Below are 27,649 nucleotides of genomic sequence, written 5' to 3'. Positions count from 1 at the left end.
TTTGCAAAACACCAGAAAACAGTTTCTTCTCAAGTGCTCATGGAACATTCTCCAGGATATGTCATATCTTGGGTCACACATAGAGCCTTAGTCAATTTAAGAAAACTGAAATAGTATGAGGTATAATTTCCCACCACAGTGCCATGAAACTAGATATCAATGAAAGGAAAAAAAGAACTGTAAACAATAGAAACACATGGAAGCTAAACAAAACGCTGTTAAATAATCAAGCAATCACTGAAGAAAACAAAGATGAAATCACAAAATACCTGGAAAAAAATGACAATGAAAATACGACCACCCCAACCTATGGGATGCAGCAAAAGCAGTTCTAACAGGGAAGTTGATAGCAATAAAATCCTCCATCAAGAAACAAGAAATCCCCTATATAATCAAGCTAGCCTTACACCTAAAGCCATTAGAGAAAAATGGACAAACACCAAACAAACAAAAAAGGATTAGCAGAAGAAAAGAAATAAGAAAGTTCAGATCAGAAATAAATGAAAAAGAATGGAGAAAACAAGAGCAAAGATCGGTAAACCTAAAAGCTAGATATTTAAGAGCATGCATATAATGTATCCACCATTAGCCAGATTTATTAAGAAAAGAAATGGAGAAGATCCAAATCAACAGAATTAGAAATGAAAAAGGAGAAGTAACAACTGACCCTGCAGAAATACAAAGGATCATGAGAGATTACTACAAACATCTTTTGCCAATTAAATGGACAACCTGGAAGAAATGGACAAATTCTTCGAAAAGCACAACCTTCTGAGACTGAACCAAGATAAACAGAAGCTATAAACAGACTAATCATAAGCACTGAAATTGAATTTGTGATTAAAATTTTCCAACAAGCAAAAGCCCAAGGTCAGATGGCTTCACAGGCGATTTCTATCCAACCTTTTGACAAGAGCTAACACCTATCCTTCTCAGACTCTTCCAAAATATAACAGAGTGAGGGACACTCCCAAAATCATTAAACGAGGCCACAATCACTCTGATACCAAAAGCAGACAAGTTGTCACCTAAAATTGGACACTACAGGCCAATATCACTGATGACCTTAAATGTCAGAATCTCAAAGAAAATACTAGAAAGTAGAATCCAACAGCACATTAAAGGGATAATACACCATGATCAAGTGGGCTTTATCCAAGGAAGGCAGGATTTTTCGATATATGCAAATCAATCCAGATGATAAACCATACTAACAAATTGAAGGAGAAAAATCCTATGATTATCTCAATAAATGGAGAAAAATCTTCTGGAAACATTCAAAAAGAGTTTAGGAAAACACTCTCCAGAAAGTACACATAGAGTGAATGTACCTCAACATAATAAAGGCCATATATGACAGACCCACAGCCTACTTTGTTCTCAAAGATGAAATACTGAAACCATTTCCTTTAAGATCAGGAAAAAGACAAGTTTGCGAACTGTTACTAATATGACTTAAGCAGGTTTTGGAAGTTTTACCCACAGCATTCAGAGAAGAAAAAGAAATTAAAAGCATCCAAGTTGGAAGAGAAGAAGTCAATCTGTCACTGTTTTCAGATGACTAGATAGTATACATAGAGAATTCTAAAGACGCTACCAGACAACTACCAGAACGAATCAATGAATTTGGTACAGTGACAGGATACAAAGTTAATGCACAAAAATCTCTTGCATTACTATGCACTAATGATGAAAAATCCGAAAGAGAAATTAAGGAAACACTCTCATTTACCATTGCTACAAAAAGAATAACATACTTGAGTGTAAACTTACCAAAGAGACAAAATACATGTGTGAGGAAAACCATGACACACTGAGGAAAGAAATTAAAGGTGACACAAAGAGATGGAGACATATACCATGTTTTTGGACTGGTAGAAACAACATTGCAAAAATGACTATGCTACACAAAGCAATCTACAGTTCATTGCAATCCCTATTGAACTACCAATGGCATTTGTCACAAAACTAGAACAAAATATTTCACCATTTGTGTGGAAACACAAAAGAGCCTGAAGAGCCAAAGGTATCTTGAGAAAGAAAAACAGAGCTGGAGGAATCAGGTTCCCTGACTTCAGACTATAAAAAAAATCTATAATAATAAAGATGGTATGCTACTGGCACACAAACAGAAGTGTACATCAATGAAACAGGACAGTAAGCCACGGATAAACCCACACTCCTTTCTATTTGATAAAGGAGGCAAGAGTATACAATGGAAAAAAGATAGCCTCTTCAATAATGGTTCTGGGGAAACTGCACAGCTACATGTAAGAGAATGAAATTACGACACTTCTTAACTCCATACACAAAAATAAACTGCAAATCGATTACAGACCTAAATGTAAGGACAGACAGGTTAAAACTCTTAGAAGAAAACAAAGGCAGAACACTCTGTGACATAAAACACACAAAGACGTTTTGGGACCCCCCCCCTCATAAAGAACTGGAAATAAAAACAGAAAGAAACAAATGGGACCTAGTGAAACTGAAAAGCTTTTGCACAGCAAAGGAAATGAAAATCAGGATGAAAAGACAACCCTCAGAATGGGAGAAAATATTTGTAAACGAAGCAACTGACAAAGGATTAATCTCCATTGAGCTCATGCAACTCAACATCAGAAAAACAAACAACCCAATCCAAAATAGGCCAGAAGACCGAAAAAGATATTTCTCCAAAGCATATATACTATTTGCCAACAAACCCATGAAACAATGCTCAACATCACTAATCATTAGAGAAATGCAGATCAAAACAACAACGGGGGAGGAACTTGAAGATGACGGAAGAATAAGATGCGGAGATCACTTTCCAACCCACAGATTCATCAGAAATAAATCTGCAGGAAGAACCGCTCCGATAGAACAGCCACAGAACGCTGGCCGAAGACCTCACACCTCCCAAAGGGCAAGAAACTCCCCACGTACCTGGGTAGGGGATAAGAGGAATGAAATAACGGAGACAAGAGACTAGGGATGGGACTTGCAACAGTGGGAAGCAGCTGTGAAGGAGGAAAGGTTTCCACACACTAGAAAGCCCCTTCGCAGGTGGACAGTGTGTGCAAGGGAGCGGGGAAGCTTCGGAACCACGGAGGAGAGCCCAGCAACTGAGGTGCGGAAGGCAAAGTGGACAGATTCCCGCACAGAGGAGCGATGCCGACCAGAACTCACCAGCCTGAGAGGCTTCACTGTTCACCTGCCGCGGAAGGCAGGGGTTGGAGGCTGAGGCTGCGGTTTCAGCCGGATCCCACGGTGAGGACTGGGGCTGGTGGCATGAACATAGCCTGAAGTGTGCTAGTGCAACATGTCTAGCTCAGAGGGAGTCCTGGAAAAGTCCTGCAACTGCGTAAGAGACAAGAGAATTTTTCTTCCCAATTTCTTTCCTGGTGCGTGAGGAGAGGGTATTAAGAGCGCCGCGTAATGGAGCTGCAGAAATCGGCGTGAGGTGCGGCTATCAGCGTGGACCCCAGAGACTGGCATGAGACGTAAGGCTGCTGCTGCCGCCACCAAGAAGCCTGTGAGCAAAGACAAGCCACTATCCACAGTGCCCCTCCCGGGGGCTTCTGCAGCCCGCCTCTGCTAGTGTCCCTTGATGCAGGGACAACATCCCTGGGAGGATGCACGGTGCGCCTCAGGCTGCTGCAAAGTCACGATGCGCTATACCGCTACAGGCTGACTCCTATTCCGTACTCCTCACTCCTCCGGCCTGAGTGAGACACAGCCCCCAATGAGCTTCTCCTTTAACCCTGTCCTGTCTGAAGAAAGAACAGAGGCCCTCAAGCGACCTACACAAAGAGGCGGATCCAAATCCAAAGCTGAAGCCCGGGAGCTGTGCGAACAAAGAAGAGAAAGGGAAATGTGTCTCAGCAGCCTCAGGAAGAGCGGGTGAAATCCCTACTTTCAACCTGAAGTAACCTGCATCTGTGGATTACCTGAGTACACAATGAATCATCCGAAAATTGAGGTGGTGGCCTTTGGGAGCAAAGCTATATTTTATTCCCACTTTTTCTCTTTTTTTGAGTGTCTATGTGTATGCTTCTGTTTGTGATTTTGTCTGGAAAGCTTAGCTTTAACCATTTGTGCTAGGGTTCTGTCCGTCTGTTTTCTTATTTTTACGTTTAAAACATTTTCTTAAAAATTATTTTTTATTTTAATAACTTTATTTTATTTTATTTGACATAACTGTGTCTTCGTTTATCCTCTGTCTTTGCTTCTTTCTCTTTTTGGTCCCTTTTATTCTGAGCCATGTGGATGAAAGTCTCTTGGTGCTCCAACCAGGAGTCAGTGCTGCGCTTCTCAGGTGGCAGAGCCAACCTCAGGACACTGGTCCACAGGAGACCTTACAGCTCCATGTAATATCAAACGGAGAAAATCTCCCAGAGATGTCCATCTCAACGCCAAGATCCACCTTCACTCAATGACCAGCAAGCTACAGTGCTGGAAACCGTATGCCAAACAACGAGTAAGACAGGAACACAGCCCCATCCATTATCAGAGAGGATGCCTAAAATCGCAGTAAGGCCACAGACACCCAACCACACACCACCAGACGTGGAACTGCCCAGCAGAAAGACAAGATCCAGCTTCATCCACCAGAACACAGGCACAACTCCCCTCCACCAAGAAGCCTACACAACCCACTGAACAAACTTAGCCACCTGGGACAGACACCTAAAACAAAGATAACTATGAAGCTGCAGCCTGTGAAAAGGAGCCCCCAAGCAGTGAATTAAGCAAAAAGAGGAGACTGAAAAACACACAGCAGATGAAGGAGCAACTTAAACCCCACCAGACCTAACAAATGAAGAGGAAATAGGCAGTCTACCTGAACAATTTTTCAGAATAATGAGAGTAAAGATGATCCAAAATCTTGGAAATAGGATAGAGAAAATACAAGAAACTTTTCACAAGGACCTAGAAGAACTGAAGGGCAAACGAACAATAATGAAGAAAACAATAAATGAAATTAAAAATTCTCTAGAAGTGATCAATAGCAGAAACACTCTGGCAGAAGAACGGATAAGTGACCTGGAAGATAACATAGTTTAACTCACTACTGCAGAGCAGTATGAAGAAATAAGAATGAAAAGATTGAGGACAGTCTCAGAGACCTCTGGAACAACATTAAATGTACCAACATTGGAATCAGACGGGTCCCAGAAGAAGAAGAGAAAAAGAAAGGGACTGAGAAAATATTCAGAAAGATTATAGGTGAAAACTTCTCTAATATGGGAAAGGAAAGAGTTAATCAAGTCCAGGAAGCTCAGAGAGTCCCAAACAGGAGAAATCCAAGGAGAAACACTCCAAGACACATATTCATCAAACTCTCAAGAATGAAATACAAAGAAAAGGTATTAAAAGCAGCAAGGGAAAAGCAAGAAATTCCATATTTGGGAATCCCCATCAAGTTAACAGCTGATCTTTCAGCAGAAATTCTGCAAGACAGTAGGGACTGGAAGGACATATTTCAAGTGATTAAAGGAAAAAAACCTACCACCAATGTGACTGTACTCAGCAAGAATCTCATTCAGATTGGACGGAGGAAGTAAAAACTTCACAGACAAACCAAAGGTAGGAGAATTCAGCACCACCAAACCGTCTATATCACCAATGATAAAGGAACTTCTCTAAGCAGGAAACACAAAGGAAATAAAAGACCTCCAATAACAAACCAAAAACAATTAAGTAAATGCTAACAGGAACATACACACGGATAATTACCTTAAATGTACATGGATTCAAGGCTCCAAACAACACACATAGAGTGGATGAAGGGATACAAAAACAAGACCGTTAAATATGTTGTCTAGGAGAGACCCACTTTAGACCTAGGGACACATACAAACTGAAAGTGAGGGGATGGAAAAAGACATTCCAAGCACATGGAAATCAAAGGAAAACTGGAGTGCCAATTCTCATATCAGAAGAAATAGACTTTAAGATTAAGACTATTGCAGGAAACCAAGAAGAACACTACATACTGATGAAGGAATCCAACAAAGAAGATGACACAGCAAATGCAAATCCTTATGAAGCCAACGTAGTAGCACTTCAATACATAGGATATATCCTAACAGCCCTAAAAGGGGAAACTGAGAGTAACACAAAAATAGTAGGGAACATTAACACCCCTCTTTCACCAATGGACTGATCACCCAAAATGAAAATAAACAAGGAAACATGGGCTTTAAATGACACATTGAACAAGAGGGACTTAACTGATATGTATATGACTTTCCTTTGCAAAACACCAGAAAACAGTTTCGTCTCAAGTGCTCATGGAACATTCTCCAGGATATGTCATATCTTGGGTCACACATAGAGCCTTAGTCAATTTAAGAAAACTGAAATAGTATGAGGTATAATTTCCCACCACAGTGCCATGAAACTAGATATCAATGAAAGGAAAAAAAGAACTGTAAACAATAGAAACACATGGAAGCTAAACAAAACGCTGTTAAATAATCAAGCAATCACTGAAGAAAACAAAGATGAAATCACAAAATACCTGGAAAAAAATGACAATGAAAATACGACCACCCCAACCTATGGGATGCAGCAAAAGCAGTTCTAACAGGGAAGTTGATAGCAATAAAATCCTCCATCAAGAAACAAGAAATCCCCTATATAATCAAGCTAGCCTTACACCTAAAGCCATTAGAGAAAAATGGACAAACACCAAACAAACAAAAAAGGATTAGCAGAAGAAAAGAAATAAGAAAGTTCAGATCAGAAATAAATGAAAAAGAATGGAGAAAACAAGAGCAAAGATCGGTAAACCTAAAAGCTAGATATTTAAGAGCATGCATATAATGTATCCACCATTAGCCAGATTTATTAAGAAAAGAAATGGAGAAGATCCAAATCAACAGAATTAGAAATGAAAAAGGAGAAGTAACAACTGACCCTGCAGAAATACAAAGGATCATGAGAGATTACTACAAACATCTTTTGCCAATTAAATGGACAACCTGGAAGAAATGGACAAATTCTTCGAAAAGCACAACCTTCTGAGACTGAACCAAGATAAACAGAAGCTATAAACAGACTAATCATAAGCACTGAAATTGAATTTGTGATTAAAATTTTCCAACAAGCAAAAGCCCAAGGTCAGATGGCTTCACAGGCGATTTCTATCCAACCTTTTGACAAGAGCTAACACCTATCCTTCTCAGACTCTTCCAAAATATAACAGAGTGAGGGACACTCCCAAAATCATTAAACGAGGCCACAATCACTGATACCAAAAGCAGACAAGTTGTCACCTAAAATTGGACACTACAGGCCAATATCACTGATGACCTTAAATGTCAGAATCTCAAAGAAAATACTAGAAAGTAGAATCCAACAGCACATTAAAGGGATAATACACCATGATCAAGTGGGCTTTATCCAAGGAAGGCAGGATTTTTCGATATGTGCAAATCAATCCAGATGATAAACCATACTAAAAAAATTGAAGGAGAAAAATCCTATGATTATCTCAATAAATGGAGAAAAATCTTCTGGAAACATTCAAAAAGAGTTTAGGAAAACACTCTCCAGAAAGTACACATAGAGTGAATGTACCTCAACATAATAAAGGCCATATATGACAGACCCACAGCCTACTTTGTTCTCAAAGATGAAATACTGAAACCATTTCCTTTAAGATCAGGAAAAAGACAAGTTTGCGAACTGTTACTAATATGACTTAAGCAGTTTTTGGAAGTTTTACCCACAGCATTCAGAGAAGAAAAAGAAATTAAAAGCATCCAAGTTGGAAGAGAAGAAGTCAATCTGTCACTGTTTTCAGATGACTAGATAGTATACATAGAGAATTCTAAAGACGCTACCAGACAACTACCAGAACGAATCAATGAATTTGGTACAGTGACAGGATACAAAGTTAATGCACAAAAATCTCTTGCATTACTATGCACTAATGATGAAAAATCCGAAAGAGAAATTAAGGAAACACTCTCATTTACCATTGCTACAAAAAGAATAACATACTTGAGTGTAAACTTACCAAAGAGACAAAATACATGTGTGAGGAAAACCATGACACACTGAGGAAAGAAATTAAAGGTGACACAAAGAGATGGAGACATATACCATGTTTTTGGACTGGTAGAAACAACATTGCAAAAATGACTATGCTACACAAAGCAATCTACAGTTCATTGCAATCCCTATTGAACTACCAATGGCATTTGTCACAAAACTAGAACAAAATATTTCACCATTTGTGTGGAAACACAAAAGAGCCTGAAGAGCCAAAGGTATCTTGAGAAAGAAAAACAGAGCTGGAGGAATCAGGTTCCCTGACTTCAGACTATAAAAAAAATCTATAATAATAAAGATGGTATGCTACTGGCACACAAACAGAAGTGTACATCAATGAAACAGGACAGTAAGCCACGGATAAACCCACACTCCTTTCTATTTGATAAAGGAGGCAAGAGTATACAATGGAAAAAAGATAGCCTCTTCAATAATGGTTCTGGGGAAACTGTACAGCTACATGTAAGAGAATGAAATTACGACACTTCTTAACTCCATACACAAAAATAAACTGCAAATCGATTACAGACCTAAATGTAAGGACAGACAGGTTAAAACTCTTAGAAGAAAACAAAGGCAGAACACTCTGTGACATAAAACACACAAAGACGTTTTGGGACCCCCCCTCATAAAGAACTGGAAATAAAAACAGAAAGAAACAAATGGGACCTAGTGAAACTGAAAAGCTTTTGCACAGCAAAGGAAATGAAAATCAGGATGAAAAGACAACCCTCAGAATGGGAGAAAATATTTGTAAACGAAGCAACTGACAAAGGATTAATCTCCATTGAGCTCATGCAACTCAACATCAGAAAAACAAACAACCCAATCCAAAATAGGCCAGAAGACCGAAAAAGATATTTCTCCAAAGCATATATACTATTTGCCAACAAACCCATGAAACAATGCTCAACATCACTAATCATTAGAGAAATGCAGATCAAAACAACAACGGGGGAGGAACTTGAAGATGACGGAAGAGTAAGATGCGGAGATCACTTTCCAACCCACAGATTCATCAGAAATAAATCTGCAGGAAGAACCGCTCCGATAGAACAGCCACAGAACGCTGGCCGAAGACCTCACACCTCCCAAAGGGCAAGAAACTCCCCACGTACCTGGGTAGGGGATAAGAGGAATGAAATAACGGAGACAAGAGACTAGGGATGGGACTTGCAACAGTGGGAAGCAGCTGTGAAGGAGGAAAGGTTTCCACACACTAGAAAGCCCCTTCGCAGGTGGACAGTGTGTGCAAGGGAGCGGGGAAGCTTCGGAACCACGGAGGAGAGACCAGCAACTGAGGTGCGGAAGGCAAAGTGGACAGATTCCCGCACAGAGGAGCGATGCCGACCAGAACCCACCAGCCTGAGAGGCTTCACTGTTCACCTGCCGCGGAAGGCAGGGGTTGGAGGCTGAGGCTGCGGTTTCAGCCGGATCCCACGGTGAGGACTGGGGCTGGTGGCATGAACATAGCCTGAAGTGTGCTAGTGCAACATGTCTAGCTCAGAGGGAGTCCTGGAAAAGTCCTGCAACTGCGTAAGAGACAAGAGAATTTTTCTTCCCAATTTCTTTCCTGGTGCGTGAGGAGAGGGTATTAAGAGCGCCGCGTAATGGAGCTGCAGAAATCGGCGTGAGGTGCGGCTATCAGCGTGGACCCCAGAGACTGGCATGAGACTTAAGGCTGCTGCTGCCGCCACCAAGAAGCCTGTGAGCAAAGACAAGCCACTATCCACAGTGCCCCTCCCGGGGGCTTCTGCAGCCCGCCTCTGCTAGTGTCCCTTGATGCAGGGACAACTTCCCTGGGAGGATGCACGGTGCGCCTCAGGCTGCTGCAAAGTCACGATGCGCTATACCGCTACAGGCTGACTCCTATTCCGTACTCCTCACTCCTCCGGCCTGAGTGAGACACAGCCCCCAATGAGCTTCTCCTTTAACCCTGTCCTGTCTGAGGAAAGAACAGAGGCCCTCAAGCGACCTACACAAAGAGGCGGATCCAAATCCAAAGCTGAAGCCCGGGAGCTGTGCGAACAAAGACGAGAAAGGGAAATGTGTCTCAGCAGCCTCAGGAAGAGCGGGTGAAATCCCTACTTTCAACCTGAAGTAACCTGCATCTGTGGATTACCTGAGTACACAATGAATCATCCGAAAATTGAGGTGGTGGCCTTTGGGAGCAAAGCTATATCTTATTCCCACTTTTTCTCTTTTTTTGAGTGTCTATGTGTATGCTTCTGTTTGTGATTTTGTCTGGAAAGCTTAGCTTTAACCATTTGTGCTAGGGTTCTGTCCGTCTGTTTTCTTATTTTTACGTTTAAAACATTTTCTTAAAAATTATTTTTTATTTTAATAACTTTAATTTATTTTATTTGACATAATTGTGTCTTCGTTTATCCTCTGTCTTTGTTTCTTTCTCTTTTTGGTCCCTTTTATTCTGAGCCATGTGGATGAAAGTCTCTTGGTGCTCCAACCAGGAGTCAGTGCTGCGCTTCTCAGGTGGCAGAGCCAACCTCAGGACACTGGTCCACAGGAGACCTTACAGCTCCATGTAATATCAAACGGAGAAAATCTCCCAGAGATGTCCATCTCAACGCCAAGATCCACCTTCACTCAATGACCAGCAAGCTACAGTGCTGGAAACCGTATGCCAAACAACGAGTAAGACAGGAACACAGCCCCATCCATTATCACAGAGGATGCCTAAAATCGCAGTAAGGCCACAGACACCCAACCACACACCACCAGACGTGGAACTGCCCAGCAGAAAGACAAGATCCAGCTTCATCCACCAGAACACAGGCACAACTCCCCTCCACCAAGAAGCCTACACAACCCACTGAACAAACTTAGCCACCTGGGACAGACACCTAAAACAAAGATAACTATGAAGCTGCAGCCTGTGAAAAGGAGCCCCCAAGCAGTGAATTAAGCAAAAAGAGGAGACTGAAAAACACACAGCAGATGAAGGAGCAACTTAAACCCCACCAGACCTAACAAATGAAGAGGAAATAGGCAGTCTACCTGAACAATTTTTCAGAATAATGAGAGTAAAGATGATCCAAAATCTTGGAAATAGGATAGAGAAAATACAAGAAACTTTTCACAAGGACCTAGAAGAACTGAAGGGCAAACGAACAATAATGAAGAAAACAATAAATGAAATTAAAAATTCTCTAGAAGTGATCAATAGCAGAAACACTCTGGCAGAAGAACGGATAAGTGACCTGGAAGATAACATAGTTTAACTCACTACTGCAGAGCAGTATGAAGAAATAAGAATGAAAAGATTGAGGACAGTCTCAGAGACCTCTGGAACAACATTAAATGTACCAACATTGGAATCAGACGGGTCCCAGAAGAAGAAGAGAAAAAGAAAGGGACTGAGAAAATATTCAGAAAGATTATAGGTGAAAACTTCTCTAATATGGGAAAGGAAAGAGTTAATCAAGTCCAGGAAGCTCAGAGAGTCCCAAACAGGAGAAATCCAAGGAGAAACACTCCAAGACACATATTCATCAAACTCTCAAGAATGAAATACAAAGAAAAGGTATTAAAAGCAGCAAGGGAAAAGCAAGAAATTCCATATTTGGGAATCCCCATCAAGTTAACAGCTGATCTTTCAGCAGAAATTCTGCAAGACAGTAGGGACTGGAAGGACATATTTCAAGTGATTAAAGGAAAAAAACCTACCACCAATGTGACTGTACTCAGCAAGAATCTCATTCAGATTGGACGGAGGAAGTAAAAACTTCACAGACAAACCAAAGGTAGGAGAATTCAGCACCACCAAACCGTCTATATCACCAATGATAAAGGAACTTCTCTAAGCAGGAAACACAAAGGAAATAAAAGACCTCCAATAACAAACCAAAAACAATTAAGTAAATGCTAACAGGAACATACACACGGATAATTACCTTAAATGTACATGGATTCAAGGCTCCAAACAACACACATAGAGTGGATGAAGGGATACAAAAACAAGACCGTTAAATATGTTGTCTAGGAGAGACCCACTTTAGACCTAGGGACACATACAAACTGAAAGTGAGGGGATGGAAAAAGACATTCCAAGCACATGGAAATCAAAGGAAAACTGGAGTGCCAATTCTCATATCAGAAGAAATAGACTTTAAGATTAAGACTATTGCAGGAAACCAAGAAGAACACTACATACTGATGAAGGAATCCAACAAAGAAGATGACACAGCAAATGCAAATCCTTATGAAGCCAACGTAGTAGCACTTCAATACATAGGATATATCCTAACAGCCCTAAAAGGGGAAACTGAGAGTAACACAAAAATAGTAGGGAACATTAACACCCCTCTTTCACCAATGGACTGATCACCCAAAATGAAAATAAACAAGGAAACATGGGCTTTAAATGACACATTGAACAAGAGGGACTTAACTGATATGTATATGACTTTCCTTTGCAAAACACCAGAAAACAGTTTCGTCTCAAGTGCTCATGGAACATTCTCCAGGATATGTCATATCTTGGGTCACACATAGAGCCTTAGTCAATTTAAGAAAACTGAAATAGTATGAGGTATAATTTCCCACCACAGTGCCATGAAACTAGATATCAATGAAAGGAAAAAAAGAACTGTAAACAATAGAAACACATGGAAGCTAAACAAAACGCTGTTAAATAATCAAGCAATCACTGAAGAAAACAAAGATGAAATCACAAAATACCTGGAAAAAAATGACAATGAAAATACGACCACCCCAACCTATGGGATGCAGCAAAAGCAGTTCTAACAGGGAAGTTGATAGCAATAAAATCCTCCATCAAGAAACAAGAAATCCCCTATATAATCAAGCTAGCCTTACACCTAAAGCCATTAGAGAAAAATGGACAAACACCAAACAAACAAAAAAGGATTAGCAGAAGAAAAGAAATAAGAAAGTTCAGATCAGAAATAAATGAAAAAGAATGGAGAAAACAAGAGCAAAGATCGGTAAACCTAAAAGCTAGATATTTAAGAGCATGCATATAATGTATCCACCATTAGCCAGATTTATTAAGAAAAGAAATGGAGAAGATCCAAATCAACAGAATTAGAAATGAAAAAGGAGAAGTAACAACTGACCCTGCAGAAATACAAAGGATCATGAGAGATTACTACAAACATCTTTTGCCAATTAAATGGACAACCTGGAAGAAATGGACAAATTCTTCGAAAAGCACAACCTTCTGAGACTGAACCAAGATAAACAGAAGCTATAAACAGACTAATCATAAGCACTGAAATTGAATTTGTGATTAAAATTTTCCAACAAGCAAAAGCCCAAGGTCAGATGGCTTCACAGGCGATTTCTATCCAACCTTTTGACAAGAGCTAACACCTATCCTTCTCAGACTCTTCCAAAATATAACAGAGTGAGGGACACTCCCAAAATCATTAAACGAGGCCACAATCACTGATACCAAAAGCAGACAAGTTGTCACCTAAAATTGGACACTACAGGCCAATATCACTGATGACCTTAAATGTCAGAATCTCAAAGAAAATACTAGAAAGTAGAATCCAACAGCACATTAAAGGGATAATACACCATGATCAAGTGGGCTTTATCCAAGGAAGGCAGGATTTTTCGATATGTGCAAATCAATCCAGATGATAAACCATACTAAAAAAATTGAAGGAGAAAAATCCTATGATTATCTCAATAAATGGAGAAAAATCTTCTGGAAACATTCAAAAAGAGTTTAGGAAAACACTCTCCAGAAAGTACACATAGAGTGAATGTACCTCAACATAATAAAGGCCATATATGACAGACCCACAGCCTACTTTGTTCTCAAAGATGAAATACTGAAACCATTTCCTTTAAGATCAGGAAAAAGACAAGTTTGCGAACTGTTACTAATATGACTTAAGCAGTTTTTGGAAGTTTTACCCACAGCATTCAGAGAAGAAAAAGAAATTAAAAGCATCCAAGTTGGAAGAGAAGAAGTCAATCTGTCACTGTTTTCAGATGACTAGATAGTATACATAGAGAATTCTAAAGACGCTACCAGACAACTACCAGAACGAATCAATGAATTTGGTACAGTGACAGGATACAAAGTTAATGCACAAAAATCTCTTGCATTACTATGCACTAATGATGAAAAATCCGAAAGAGAAATTAAGGAAACACTCTCATTTACCATTGCTACAAAAAGAATAACATACTTGAGTGTAAACTTACCAAAGAGACAAAATACATGTGTGAGGAAAACCATGACACACTGAGGAAAGAAATTAAAGGTGACACAAAGAGATGGAGACATATACCATGTTTTTGGACTGGTAGAAACAACATTGCAAAAATGACTATGCTACACAAAGCAATCTACAGTTCATTGCAATCCCTATTGAACTACCAATGGCATTTGTCACAAAACTAGAACAAAATATTTCACCATTTGTGTGGAAACACAAAAGAGCCTGAAGAGCCAAAGGTATCTTGAGAAAGAAAAACAGAGCTGGAGGAATCAGGTTCCCTGACTTCAGACTATAAAAAAAATCTATAATAATAAAGATGGTATGCTACTGGCACACAAACAGAAGTGTACATCAATGAAACAGGACAGTAAGCCACGGATAAACCCACACTCCTTTCTATTTGATAAAGGAGGCAAGAGTATACAATGGAAAAAAGATAGCCTCTTCAATAATGGTTCTGGGGAAACTGTACAGCTACATGTAAGAGAATGAAATTACGACACTTCTTAACTCCATACACAAAAATAAACTGCAAATCGATTACAGACCTAAATGTAAGGACAGACAGGTTAAAACTCTTAGAAGAAAACAAAGGCAGAACACTCTGTGACATAAAACACACAAAGACGTTTTGGGACCCCCCCTCATAAAGAACTGGAAATAAAAACAGAAAGAAACAAATGGGACCTAGTGAAACTGAAAAGCTTTTGCACAGCAAAGGAAATGAAAATCAGGATGAAAAGACAACCCTCAGAATGGGAGAAAATATTTGTAAACGAAGCAACTGACAAAGGATTAATCTCCATTGAGCTCATGCAACTCAACATCAGAAAAACAAACAACCCAATCCAAAATAGGCCAGAAGACCGAAAAAGATATTTCTCCAAAGCATATATACTATTTGCCAACAAACCCATGAAACAATGCTCAACATCACTAATCATTAGAGAAATGCAGATCAAAACAACAACGGGGGAGGAACTTGAAGATGACGGAAGAGTAAGATGCGGAGATCACTTTCCAACCCACAGATTCATCAGAAATAAATCTGCAGGAAGAACCGCTCCGATAGAACAGCCACAGAACGCTGGCCGAAGACCTCACACCTCCCAAAGGGCAAGAAACTCCCCACGTACCTGGGTAGGGGATAAGAGGAATGAAATAACGGAGACAAGAGACTAGGGATGGGACTTGCAACAGTGGGAAGCAGCTGTGAAGGAGGAAAGGTTTCCACACACTAGAAAGCCCCTTCGCAGGTGGACAGTGTGTGCAAGGGAGCGGGGAAGCTTCGGAACCACGGAGGAGAGACCAGCAACTGAGGTGCGGAAGGCAAAGTGGACAGATTCCCGCACAGAGGAGCGATGCCGACCAGAACCCACCAGCCTGAGAGGCTTCACTGTTCACCTGCCGCGGAAGGCAGGGGTTGGAGGCTGAGGCTGCGGTTTCAGCCGGATCCCACGGTGAGGACTGGGGCTGGTGGCATGAACATAGCCTGAAGTGTGCTAGTGCAACATGTCTAGCTCAGAGGGAGTCCTGGAAAAGTCCTGCAACTGCGTAAGAGACAAGAGAATTTTTCTTCCCAATTTCTTTCCTGGTGCGTGAGGAGAGGGTATTAAGAGCGCCGCGTAATGGAGCTGCAGAAATCGGCGTGAGGTGCGGCTATCAGCGTGGACCCCAGAGACTGGCATGAGACTTAAGGCTGCTGCTGCCGCCACCAAGAAGCCTGTGAGCAAAGACAAGCCACTATCCACAGTGCCCCTCCCGGGGGCTTCTGCAGCCCGCCTCTGCTAGTGTCCCTTGATGCAGGGACAACTTCCCTGGGAGGATGCACGGTGCGCCTCAGGCTGCTGCAAAGTCACGATGCGCTATACCGCTACAGGCTGACTCCTATTCCGTACTCCTCACTCCTCCGGCCTGAGTGAGACACAGCCCCCAATGAGCTTCTCCTTTAACCCTGTCCTGTCTGAGGAAAGAACAGAGGCCCTCAAGCGACCTACACAAAGAGGCGGATCCAAATCCAAAGCTGAAGCCCGGGAGCTGTGCGAACAAAGACGAGAAAGGGAAATGTGTCTCAGCAGCCTCAGGAAGAGCGGGTGAAATCCCTACTTTCAACCTGAAGTAACCTGCATCTGTGGATTACCTGAGTACACAATGAATCATCCGAAAATTGAGGTGGTGGCCTTTGGGAGCAAAGCTATATCTTATTCCCACTTTTTCTCTTTTTTTGAGTGTCTATGTGTATGCTTCTGTTTGTGATTTTGTCTGGAAAGCTTAGCTTTAACCATTTGTGCTAGGGTTCTGTCCGTCTGTTTTCTTATTTTTACGTTTAAAACATTTTCTTAAAAATTATTTTTTATTTTAATAACTTTAATTTATTTTATTTGACATAATTGTGTCTTCGTTTATCCTCTGTCTTTGTTTCTTTCTCTTTTTGGTCCCTTTTATTCTGAGCCATGTGGATGAAAGTCTCTTGGTGCTCCAACCAGGAGTCAGTGCTGCGCTTCTCAGGTGGCAGAGCCAACCTCAGGACACTGGTCCACAGGAGACCTTACAGCTCCATGTAATATCAAACGGAGAAAATCTCCCAGAGATTTCCATCTCAACGCCAAGATCCACCTTCACTCAATGACCAGCAAGCTACAGTGCTGGAAACCGTATGCCAAACAACGAGTAAGACAGGAACACAGCCCCATCCATTATCACAGAGGATGCCTAAAATCGCAGTAAGGCCACAGACACCCAACCACACACCACCAGACGTGGAACTGCCCAGCAGAAAGACAAGATCCAGCTTCATCCACCAGAACACAGGCACAACTCCCCTCCACCAAGAAGCCTACACAACCCACTGAACAAACTTAGCCACCTGGGACAGACACCTAAAACAAAGATAACTATGAAGCTGCAGCCTGTGAAAAGGAGCCCCCAAGCAGTGAATTAAGCAAAAAGAGGAGACTGAAAAACACACAGCAGATGAAGGAGCAACTTTAACCCCACCAGACCTAACAAATGAAGAGGAAATAGGCAGTCTACCTGAACAATTTTTCAGAATAATGAGAGTAAAGATGATCCAAAATCTTGGAAATAGGATAGAGAAAATACAAGAAACTTTTCACAAGGACCTAGAAGAACTGAAGGGCAAACGAACAATAATGAAGAAAACAATAAATGAAATTAAAAATTCTCTAGAAGTGATCAATAGCAGAAACACTCTGGCAGAAGAACGGATAAGTGACCTGGAAGATAACATAGTTTAACTCACTACTGCAGAGAAGTATGAAGAAATAAGAATGAAAAGATTGAGGACAGTCTCAGAGACCTCTGGAACAACATTAAATGTACCAACATTGGAATCAGACGGGTCCCAGAAGAAGAAGAGAAAAAGAAAGGGACTGAGAAAATATTCAGAAAGATTATAGGTGAAAACTTCTCTAATATGGGAAAGGAAAGAGTTAATCAAGTCCAGGAAGCTCAGAGAGTCCCAAACAGGAGAAATCCAAGGAGAAACACTCCAAGACACATATTCATCAAACTCTCAAGAATGAAATACAAAGAAAAGGTATTAAAAGCAGCAAGGGAAAAGCAAGAAATTCCATATTTGGGAATCCCCATCAAGTTAACAGCTGATCTTTCAGCAGAAATTCTGCAAGACAGTAGGGACTGGAAGGACATATTTCAAGTGATTAAAGGAAAAAAACCTACCACCAATGTGACTGTACTCAGCAAGAATCTCATTCAGATTGGACGGAGGAAGTAAAAACTTCACAGACAAACCAAAGGTAGGAGAATTCAGCACCACCAAACCGTCTATATCACCAATGATAAAGGAACTTCTCTAAGCAGGAAACACAAAGGAAATAAAAGACCTCCAATAACAAACCAAAAACAATTAAGTAAATGCTAACAGGAACATACACACGGATAATTACCTTAAATGTACATGGATTCAAGGCTCCAAACAACACACATAGAGTGGATGAAGGGATACAAAAACAAGACCGTTAAATATGTTGTCTAGGAGAGACCCACTTTAGACCTAGGGACACATACAAACTGAAAGTGAGGGGATGGAAAAAGACATTCCAAGCACATGGAAATCAAAGGAAAACTGGAGTGCCAATTCTCATATCAGAAGAAATAGACTTTAAGATTAAGACTATTGCAGGAAACCAAGAAGAACACTACATACTGATGAAGGAATCCAACAAAGAAGATGACACAGCAAATGCAAATCCTTATGAAGCCAACGTAGTAGCACTTCAATACGTAGGATATATCCTAACAGCCCTAAAAGGGGAAACTGAGAGTAACACAAAAATAGTAGGGAACATTAACACCCCTCTTTCACCAATGGACTGATCACCCAAAATGAAAATAAACAAGGAAACATGGGCTTTAAATGACACATTGAACAAGAGGGACTTAACTGATATGTATATGACTTTCCTTTGCAAAACACCAGAAAACAGTTTCTTCTCAAGTGCTCATGGAACATTCTCCAGGATATGTCATATCTTGGGTCACACATAGAGCCTTAGTCAATTTAAGAAAACTGAAATAGTATGAGGTATAATTTCCCACCACAGTGCCATGAAACTAGATATCAATGAAAGGAAAAAAAGAACTGTAAACAATAGAAACACATGGAAGCTAAACAAAACGCTGTTAAATAATCAAGCAATCACTGAAGAAAACAAAGATGAAATCACAAAATACCTGGAAAAAAATGACAATGAAAATACGACCACCCCAACCTATGGGATGCAGCAAAAGCAGTTCTAACAGGGAAGTTGATAGCAATAAAATCCTCCATCAAGAAACAAGAAATCCCCTATATAATCAAGCTAGCCTTACACCTAAAGCCATTAGAGAAAAATGGACAAACACCAAACAAACAAAAAAGGATTAGCAGAAGAAAAGAAATAAGAAAGTTCAGATCAGAAATAAATGAAAAAGAATGGAGAAAACAAGAGCAAAGATCGGTAAACCTAAAAGCTAGATATTTAAGAGCATGCATATAATGTATCCACCATTAGCCAGATTTATTAAGAAAAGAAATGGAGAAGATCCAAATCAACAGAATTAGAAATGAAAAAGGAGAAGTAACAACTGACCCTGCAGAAATACAAAGGATCATGAGAGATTACTACAAACATCTTTTGCCAATTAAATGGACAACCTGGAAGAAATGGACAAATTCTTCGAAAAGCACAACCTTCTGAGACTGAACCAAGATAAACAGAAGCTATAAACAGACTAATCATAAGCACTGAAATTGAATTTGTGATTAAAATTTTCCAACAAGCAAAAGCCCAAGGTCAGATGGCTTCACAGGCGATTTCTATCCAACCTTTTGACAAGAGCTAACACCTATCCTTCTCAGACTCTTCCAAAATATAACAGAGTGAGGGACACTCCCAAAATCATTAAACGAGGCCACAATCACTCTGATACCAAAAGCAGACAAGTTGTCACCTAAAATTGGACACTACAGGCCAATATCACTGATGACCTTAAATGTCAGAATCTCAAAGAAAATACTAGAAAGTAGAATCCAACAGCACATTAAAGGGATAATACACCATGATCAAGTGGGCTTTATCCAAGGAAGGCAGGATTTTTCGATATATGCAAATCAATCCAGATGATAAACCATACTAACAAATTGAAGGAGAAAAATCCTATGATTATCTCAATAAATGGAGAAAAATCTTCTGGAAACATTCAAAAAGAGTTTAGGAAAACACTCTCCAGAAAGTACACATAGAGTGAATGTACCTCAACATAATAAAGGCCATATATGACAGACCCACAGCCTACTTTGTTCTCAAAGATGAAATACTGAAACCAACATCCTTTAAGATCAGGAAAAAGACAAGTTTGCGAACTGTTACTAATATGACTTAAGCAGTTTTTGGAAGTTTTACCCACAGCATTCAGAGAAGAAAAAGAAATTAAAAGCATCCAAGTTGGAAGAGAAGAAGTCAATCTGTCACTGTTTTCAGATGACTAGATAGTATACATAGAGAATTCTAAAGACGCTACCAGACAACTACCAGAACGAATCCATGAATTTGGTACAGTGACAGGATACAAAGTTAATGCACAAAAATCGCTTGCATTACTATGCACTAATGATGAAAAATCCGAAAGAGAAATTAAGGAAACACTCTCATTTACCATTGCTACAAAAAGAATAACATACTTGAGTGTAAACTTACCAAAGAGACAAAATACATGTGTGAGGAAAACCATGACACACTGAGGAAAGAAATTAAAGGTGACACAAAGAGATGGAGACATATACCATGTTTTTGGACTGGTAGAAACAACATTGCAAAAATGACTATGCTACACAAAGCAATCTACAGTTCATTGCAATCCCTATTGAACTACCAATGGCATTTGTCACAAAACTAGAACAAAATATTTCACCATTTGTGTGGAAACACAAAAGAGCCTGAAGAGCCAAAGGTATCTTGAGAAAGAAAACCAGAGCTGGAGGAATCAGGTTCCCTGACTTCAGACTATAAAAAAAATGTTTAATAATAAAGATGGTATGCTACTGGCACACAAACAGAAGTGTACATCAATGAAACAGGACAGTAAGCCACGGATAAACCCACACTCCTTTCTATTTGATAAAGGAGGCAAGAGTATACAATGGAAAAAAGATAGCCTCTTCAATAATGGTTCTGGGGAAACTGCACAGCTACATGTAAGAGAATGAAATTACGACACTTCTTAACTCCATACACAAAAATAAACTGCAAATCGATTACAGACCTTAATGTAAGGACAGACAGGTTAAAACTCTTAGAAGAAAACAAAGGCAGAACACTCTGTGACATAAAACACACAAAGACGTTTTGGGACCCCCCCTCATAAAGAACTGGAAATAAAAACAGAAAGAAACAAATGGGACCTAGTGAAACTGAAAAGCTTTTGCACAGCAAAGGAAATGAAAATCAGGATGAAAAGACAACCCTCAGAATGGGAGAAAATATTTGTAAACGAAGCAACTGACAAAGGATTAATCTCCATTGAGCTCATGCAACTCAACATCAGAAAAACAAACAACCCAATCCAAAATAGGCCAGAAGACCGAAAAAGATATTTCTCCAAACCATATATACTATTTGCCAACAAACCCATGAAACAATGCTCAACATCACTAATCATTAGAGAAATGCAGATCAAAACAACAACGGGGGAGGAACTTGAAGATGACGGAAGAGTAAGATGCGGAGATCACTTTCCAACCCACAGATTCATCAGAAATAAATCTGCAGGAAGAACCGCTCCGATAGAACAGCCACAGAACGCTGGCCGAAGACCTCACACCTCCCAAAGGGCAAGAAACTCCCCACGTACCTGGGTAGGGGATAAGAGGAATGAAATAACGGAGACAAGAGACTAGGGATGGGACTTGCAACAGTGGGAAGCAGCTGTGAAGGAGGAAAGGTTTCCACACACTAGAAAGCCCCTTCGCAGGTGGACAGTGTGTGCAAGGGAGCGGGGAAGCTTCGGAACCACGGAGGAGAGACCAGCAACTGAGGTGCGGAAGGCAAAGTGGACAGATTCCCGCACAGAGGAGCGATGCCGACCAGAACCCACCAGCCTGAGAGGCTTCACTGTTCACCTGCCGCGGAAGGCAGGGGTTGGAGGCTGAGGCTGCGGTTTCAGCCGGATCCCACGGTGAGGACTGGGGCTGGTGGCATGAACATAGCCTGAAGTGTGCTAGTGCAACATGTCTAGCTCAGAGGGAGTCCTGGAAAAGTCCTGCAACTGCGTAAGAGACAAGAGAATTTTTCTTCCCAATTTCTTTCCTGGTGCGTGAGGAGAGGGTATTAAGAGCGCCGCGTAATGGAGCTGCAGAAATCGGCGTGAGGTGCGGCTATCAGCGTGGACCCCAGAGACTGGCATGAGACGTAAGGCTGCTGCTGCCGCCACCAAGAAGCCTGTGAGCAAAGACAAGCCACTATCCACAGTGCCCCTCCCGGGGGCTTCTGCAGCCCGCCTCTGCTAGTGTCCCTTGATGCAGGGACAACTTCCCTGGGAGGATGCACGGTGCGCCTCAGGCTGCTGCAAAGTCACGATGCGCTATAACGCTACAGGCTGACTCCTATTCCGTACTCCTCACTCCTCCGGCCTGAGTGAGACACAGCCCCCAATGAGCTTCTCCTTTAACCCTGTCCTGTCTGAGGAAAGAACAGAGGCCCTCAAGCGACCTACACAAAGAGGCGGATCCAAATCCAAAGCTGAAGCCCGGGAGCTGTGCGAACAAAGACGAGAAAGGGAAATGTGTCTCAGCAGCCTCAGGAAGAGCGGGTGAAATCCCTACTTTCAACCTGAAGTAACCTGCATCTGTGGATTACCTGAGTACACAATGAATCATCCGAAAATTGAGGTGGTGGCCTTTGGGAGCAAAGCTATATCTTATTCCCACTTTTTCTCTTTTTTTGAGTGTCTATGTGTATGCTTCTGTTTGTGATTTTGTCTGGAAAGCTTAGCTTTAACCATTTGTGCTAGGGTTCTGTCCGTCTGTTTTCTTATTTTTACGTTTAAAACATTTTCTTAAAAATTATTTTTTATTTTAATAACTTTAATTTATTTTATTTGACATAATTGTGTCTTCGTTTATCCTCTGTCTTTGTTTCTTTCTCTTTTTGGTCCCTTTTATTCTGAGCCATGTGGATGAAAGTCTCTTGGTGCTCCAACCAGGAGTCAGTGCTGCGCTTCTCAGGTGGCAGAGCCAACCTCAGGACACTGGTCCACAGGAGACCTTACAGCTCCATGTAATATCAAACGGAGAAAATCTCCCAGAGATTTCCATCTCAACGCCAAGATCCACCTTCACTCAATGACCAGCAAGCTACAGTGCTGGAAACCGTATGCCAAACAACGAGTAAGACAGGAACACAGCCCCATCCATTATCACAGAGGATGCCTAAAATCGCAGTAAGGCCACAGACACCCAACCACACACCACCAGACGTGGAACTGCCCAGCAGAAAGACAAGATCCAGCTTCATCCACCAGAACACAGGCACAACTCCCCTCCACCAAGAAGCCTACACAACCCACTGAACAAACTTAGCCACCTGGGACAGACACCTAAAACAAAGATAACTATGAAGCTGCAGCCTGTGAAAAGGAGCCCCCAAGCAGTGAATTAAGCAAAAAGAGGAGACTGAAAAACACACAGCAGATGAAGGAGCAACTTTAACCCCACCAGACCTAACAAATGAAGAGGAAATAGGCAGTCTACCTGAACAATTTTTCAGAATAATGAGAGTAAAGATGATCCAAAATCTTGGAAATAGGATAGAGAAAATACAAGAAACTTTTCACAAGGACCTAGAAGAACTGAAGGGCAAACGAACAATAATGAAGAAAACAATAAATGAAATTAAAAATTCTCTAGAAGTGATCAATAGCAGAAACACTCTGGCAGAAGAACGGATAAGTGACCTGGAAGATAACATAGTTTAACTCACTACTGCAGAGCAGTATGAAGAAATAAGAATGAAAAGATTGAGGACAGTCTCAGAGACCTCTGGAACAACATTAAATGTACCAACATTGGAATCAGACGGGTCCCAGAAGAAGAAGAGAAAAAGAAAGGGACTGAGAAAATATTCAGAAAGATTATAGGTGAAAACTTCTCTAATATGGGAAAGGAAAGAGTTAATCAAGTCCAGGAAGCTCAGAGAGTCCCAAACAGGAGAAATCCAAGGAGAAACACTCCAAGACACATATTCATCAAACTCTCAAGAATGAAATACAAAGAAAAGGTATTAAAAGCAGCAAGGGAAAAGCAAGAAATTCCATATTTGGGAATCCCCATCAAGTTAACAGCTGATCTTTCAGCAGAAATTCTGCAAGACAGTAGGGACTGGAAGGACATATTTCAAGTGATTAAAGGAAAAAAACCTACCACCAATGTGACTGTACTCAGCAAGAATCTCATTCAGATTGGACGGAGGAAGTAAAAACTTCACAGACAAACCAAAGGTAGGAGAATTCAGCACCACCAAACCGTCTATATCACCAATGATAAAGGAACTTCTCTAAGCAGGAAACACAAAGGAAATAAAAGACCTCCAATAACAAACCAAAAACAATTAAGTAAATGCTAACAGGAACATACACACGGATAATTACCTTAAATGTACATGGATTCAAGGCTCCAAACAACACACATAGAGTGGATGAAGGGATACAAAAACAAGACCGTTAAATATGTTGTCTAGGAGAGACCCACTTTAGACCTAGGGACACATACAAACTGAAAGTGAGGGGATGGAAAAAGACATTCCAAGCACATGGAAATCAAAGGAAAACTGGAGTGCCAATTCTCATATCAGAAGAAATAGACTTTAAGATTAAGACTATTGCAGGAAACCAAGAAGAACACTACATACTGATGAAGGAATCCAAAAAAGAAGATGACACAGCAAATGCAAATCCTTATGAAGCCAACGTAGTAGCACTTCAATACATAGGATATATCCTAACAGCCCTAAAAGGGGAAACTGAGAGTAACACAAAAATAGTAGGGAACATTAACACCCCTCTTTCACCAATGGACTGATCACCCAAAATGAAAATAAACAAGGAAACATGGGCTTTAAATGACACATTGAACAAGAGGGACTTAACTGATATGTATATGACTTTCCTTTGCAAAACACCAGAAAACAGTTTCGTCTCAAGTGCTCATGGAACATTCTCCAGGATATGTCATATCTTGGGTCACACATAGAGCCTTAGTCAATTTAAGAAAACTGAAATAGTATGAGGTATAATTTCCCACCACAGTGCCATGAAACTAGATATCAATGAAAGGAAAAAAAGAACTGTAAACAATAGAAACACATGGAAGCTAAACAAAACGCTGTTAAATAATCAAGCAATCACTGAAGAAAACAAAGATGAAATCACAAAAAACCTGGAAAAAAATGACAATGAAAATACGACCACCCCAACCTATGGGATGCAGCAAAAGCAGTTCTAACAGGGAAGTTGATAGCAATAAAATCCTCCATCAAGAAACAAGAAATCCCCTATATAATCAACCTAGCCTTACACCTAAAGTCATTAGAGAAAAATGGACAAACACCAAACAAACAAAAAAGGATTAGCAGAAGAAAAGAAATAAGAAAGTTCAGATCAGAAATAAATGAAAAAGAATGGAGAAAACAAGAGCAAAGATCGGTAAACGTAAAAGCTAGATATTTAAGAGCATGCATATAATTTATCCACCATTAGCCAGATTTATTAAGAAAAGAAATGGAGAAGATCCAAATCAACAGAATTAGAAATGAAAAAGGAGAAGTAACAACTGACCCTGCAGAAATACAAAGGATCATGAGAGATTACTACAAACATCTTTTGCCAATTAAATGGACAACCTGGAAGAAATGGACAAATTCTTCGAAAAGCACAACCTTCTGAGACTGAACCAAGATAAACAGAAGCTATAAACAGACTAATCATAAGCACTGAAATTGAATTTGTGATTAAAATTTTCCAACAAGCAAAAGCCCAAGGTCAGATGGCTTCACAGGCGATTTCTATCCAACCTTTTGACAAGAGCTAACACCTATCCTTCTCAGACTCTTCCAAAATATAACAGAGTGAGGGACACTCCCAAAATCATTAAACGAGGCCACAATCACTCTGATACCAAAAGCAGACAAGTTGTCACCTAAAATTGGACACTACAGGCCAATATCACTGATGACCTTAAATGTCAGAATCTCAAAGAAAATACTAGAAAGTAGAATCCAACAGCACATTAAAGGGATAATACACCATGATCAAGTGGGCTTTATCCAAGGAAGGCAGGATTTTTCGATATATGCAAATCAATCCAGATGATAAACCATACTAACAAATTGAAGGAGAAAAATCCTATGATTATCTCAATAAATGGAGAAAAATCTTCTGGAAACATTCAAAAAGAGTTTAGGAAAACACTCTCCAGAAAGTACACATAGAGTGAATGTACCTCAACATAATAAAGGCCATATATGACAGACCCACAGCCTACTTTGTTCTCAAAGATGAAATACTGAAACCATTTCCTTTAAGATCAGGAAAAAGACAAGTTTGCGAACTGTTACTAATATGACTTAAGCAGGTTTTGGAAGTTTTACCCACAGCATTCAGAGAAGAAAAAGAAATTAAAAGCATCCAAGTTGGAAGAGAAGAAGTCAATCTGTCACTGTTTTCAGATGACTAGATAGTATACATAGAGAATTCTAAAGACGCTACCAGACAACTACCAGAACGAATCAATGAATTTGGTACAGTGACAGGATACAAAGTTAATGCACAAAAATCTCTTGCATTACTATGCACTAATGATGAAAAATCCGAAAGAGAAATTAAGGAACCACTCTCATTTACCATTGCTACAAAAAGAATAACATACTTGAGTGTAAACTTACCAAAGAGACAAAATACATGTGTGAGGAAAACCATGACACACTGAGGAAAGAAATTAAAGGTGACACAAAGAGATGGAGACATATACCATGTTTTTGGACTGGTAGAAACAACATTGCAAAAATGACTATGCTACACAAAGCAATCTACAGTTCATTGCAATCCCTATTGAACTACCAATGGCATTTGTCACAAAACTAGAACAAAATATTTCACCATTTGTGTGGAAACACAAAAGAGCCTGAAGAGCCAAAGGTATCTTGAGAAAGAAAAACAGAGCTGGAGGAATCAGGTTCCCTGACTTCAGACTATAAAAAAAATCTATAATAATAAAGATGGTATGCTACTGGCACACAAACAGAAGTGTACATCAATGAAACAGGACAGTAAGCCACGGATAAACCCACACTCCTTTCTATTTGATAAAGGAGGCAAGAGTATACAATGGAAAAAAGATAGCCTCTTCAATAATGGTTCTGGGGAAACTGCACAGCTACATGTAAGAGAATGAAATTACGACACTTCTTAACTCCATACACAAAAATAAACTGCAAATCGATTACAGACCTAAATGTAAGGACAGACAGGTTAAAACTCTTAGAAGAAAACAAAGGCAGAACACTCTGTGACATAAAACACACAAAGACGTTTTGGGACCCCCCCTCATAAAGAACTGGAAATAAAAACAGAAAGAAACAAATGGGACCTAGTGAAACTGAAAAGCTTTTGCACAGCAAAGGAAATGAAAATCAGGATGAAAAGACAACCCTCAGAATGGGAGAAAATATTTGTAAACGAAGCAACTGACAAAGGATTAATCTCCATTGAGCTCATGCAACTCAACATCAGAAAAACAAACAACCCAATCCAAAATAGGCCAGAAGACCGAAAAAGATATTTCTCCAAAGCATATATACTATTTGCCAACA

This window comes from Balaenoptera physalus (assembly GCF_965194825.1).
Source record: "Balaenoptera physalus genome assembly, chromosome: Y".
In the NCBI taxonomy this organism is placed as follows: Eukaryota; Metazoa; Chordata; class Mammalia; order Artiodactyla; family Balaenopteridae; genus Balaenoptera; species Balaenoptera physalus.
Note: the sequence above shows the minus strand (reverse complement) of the source record.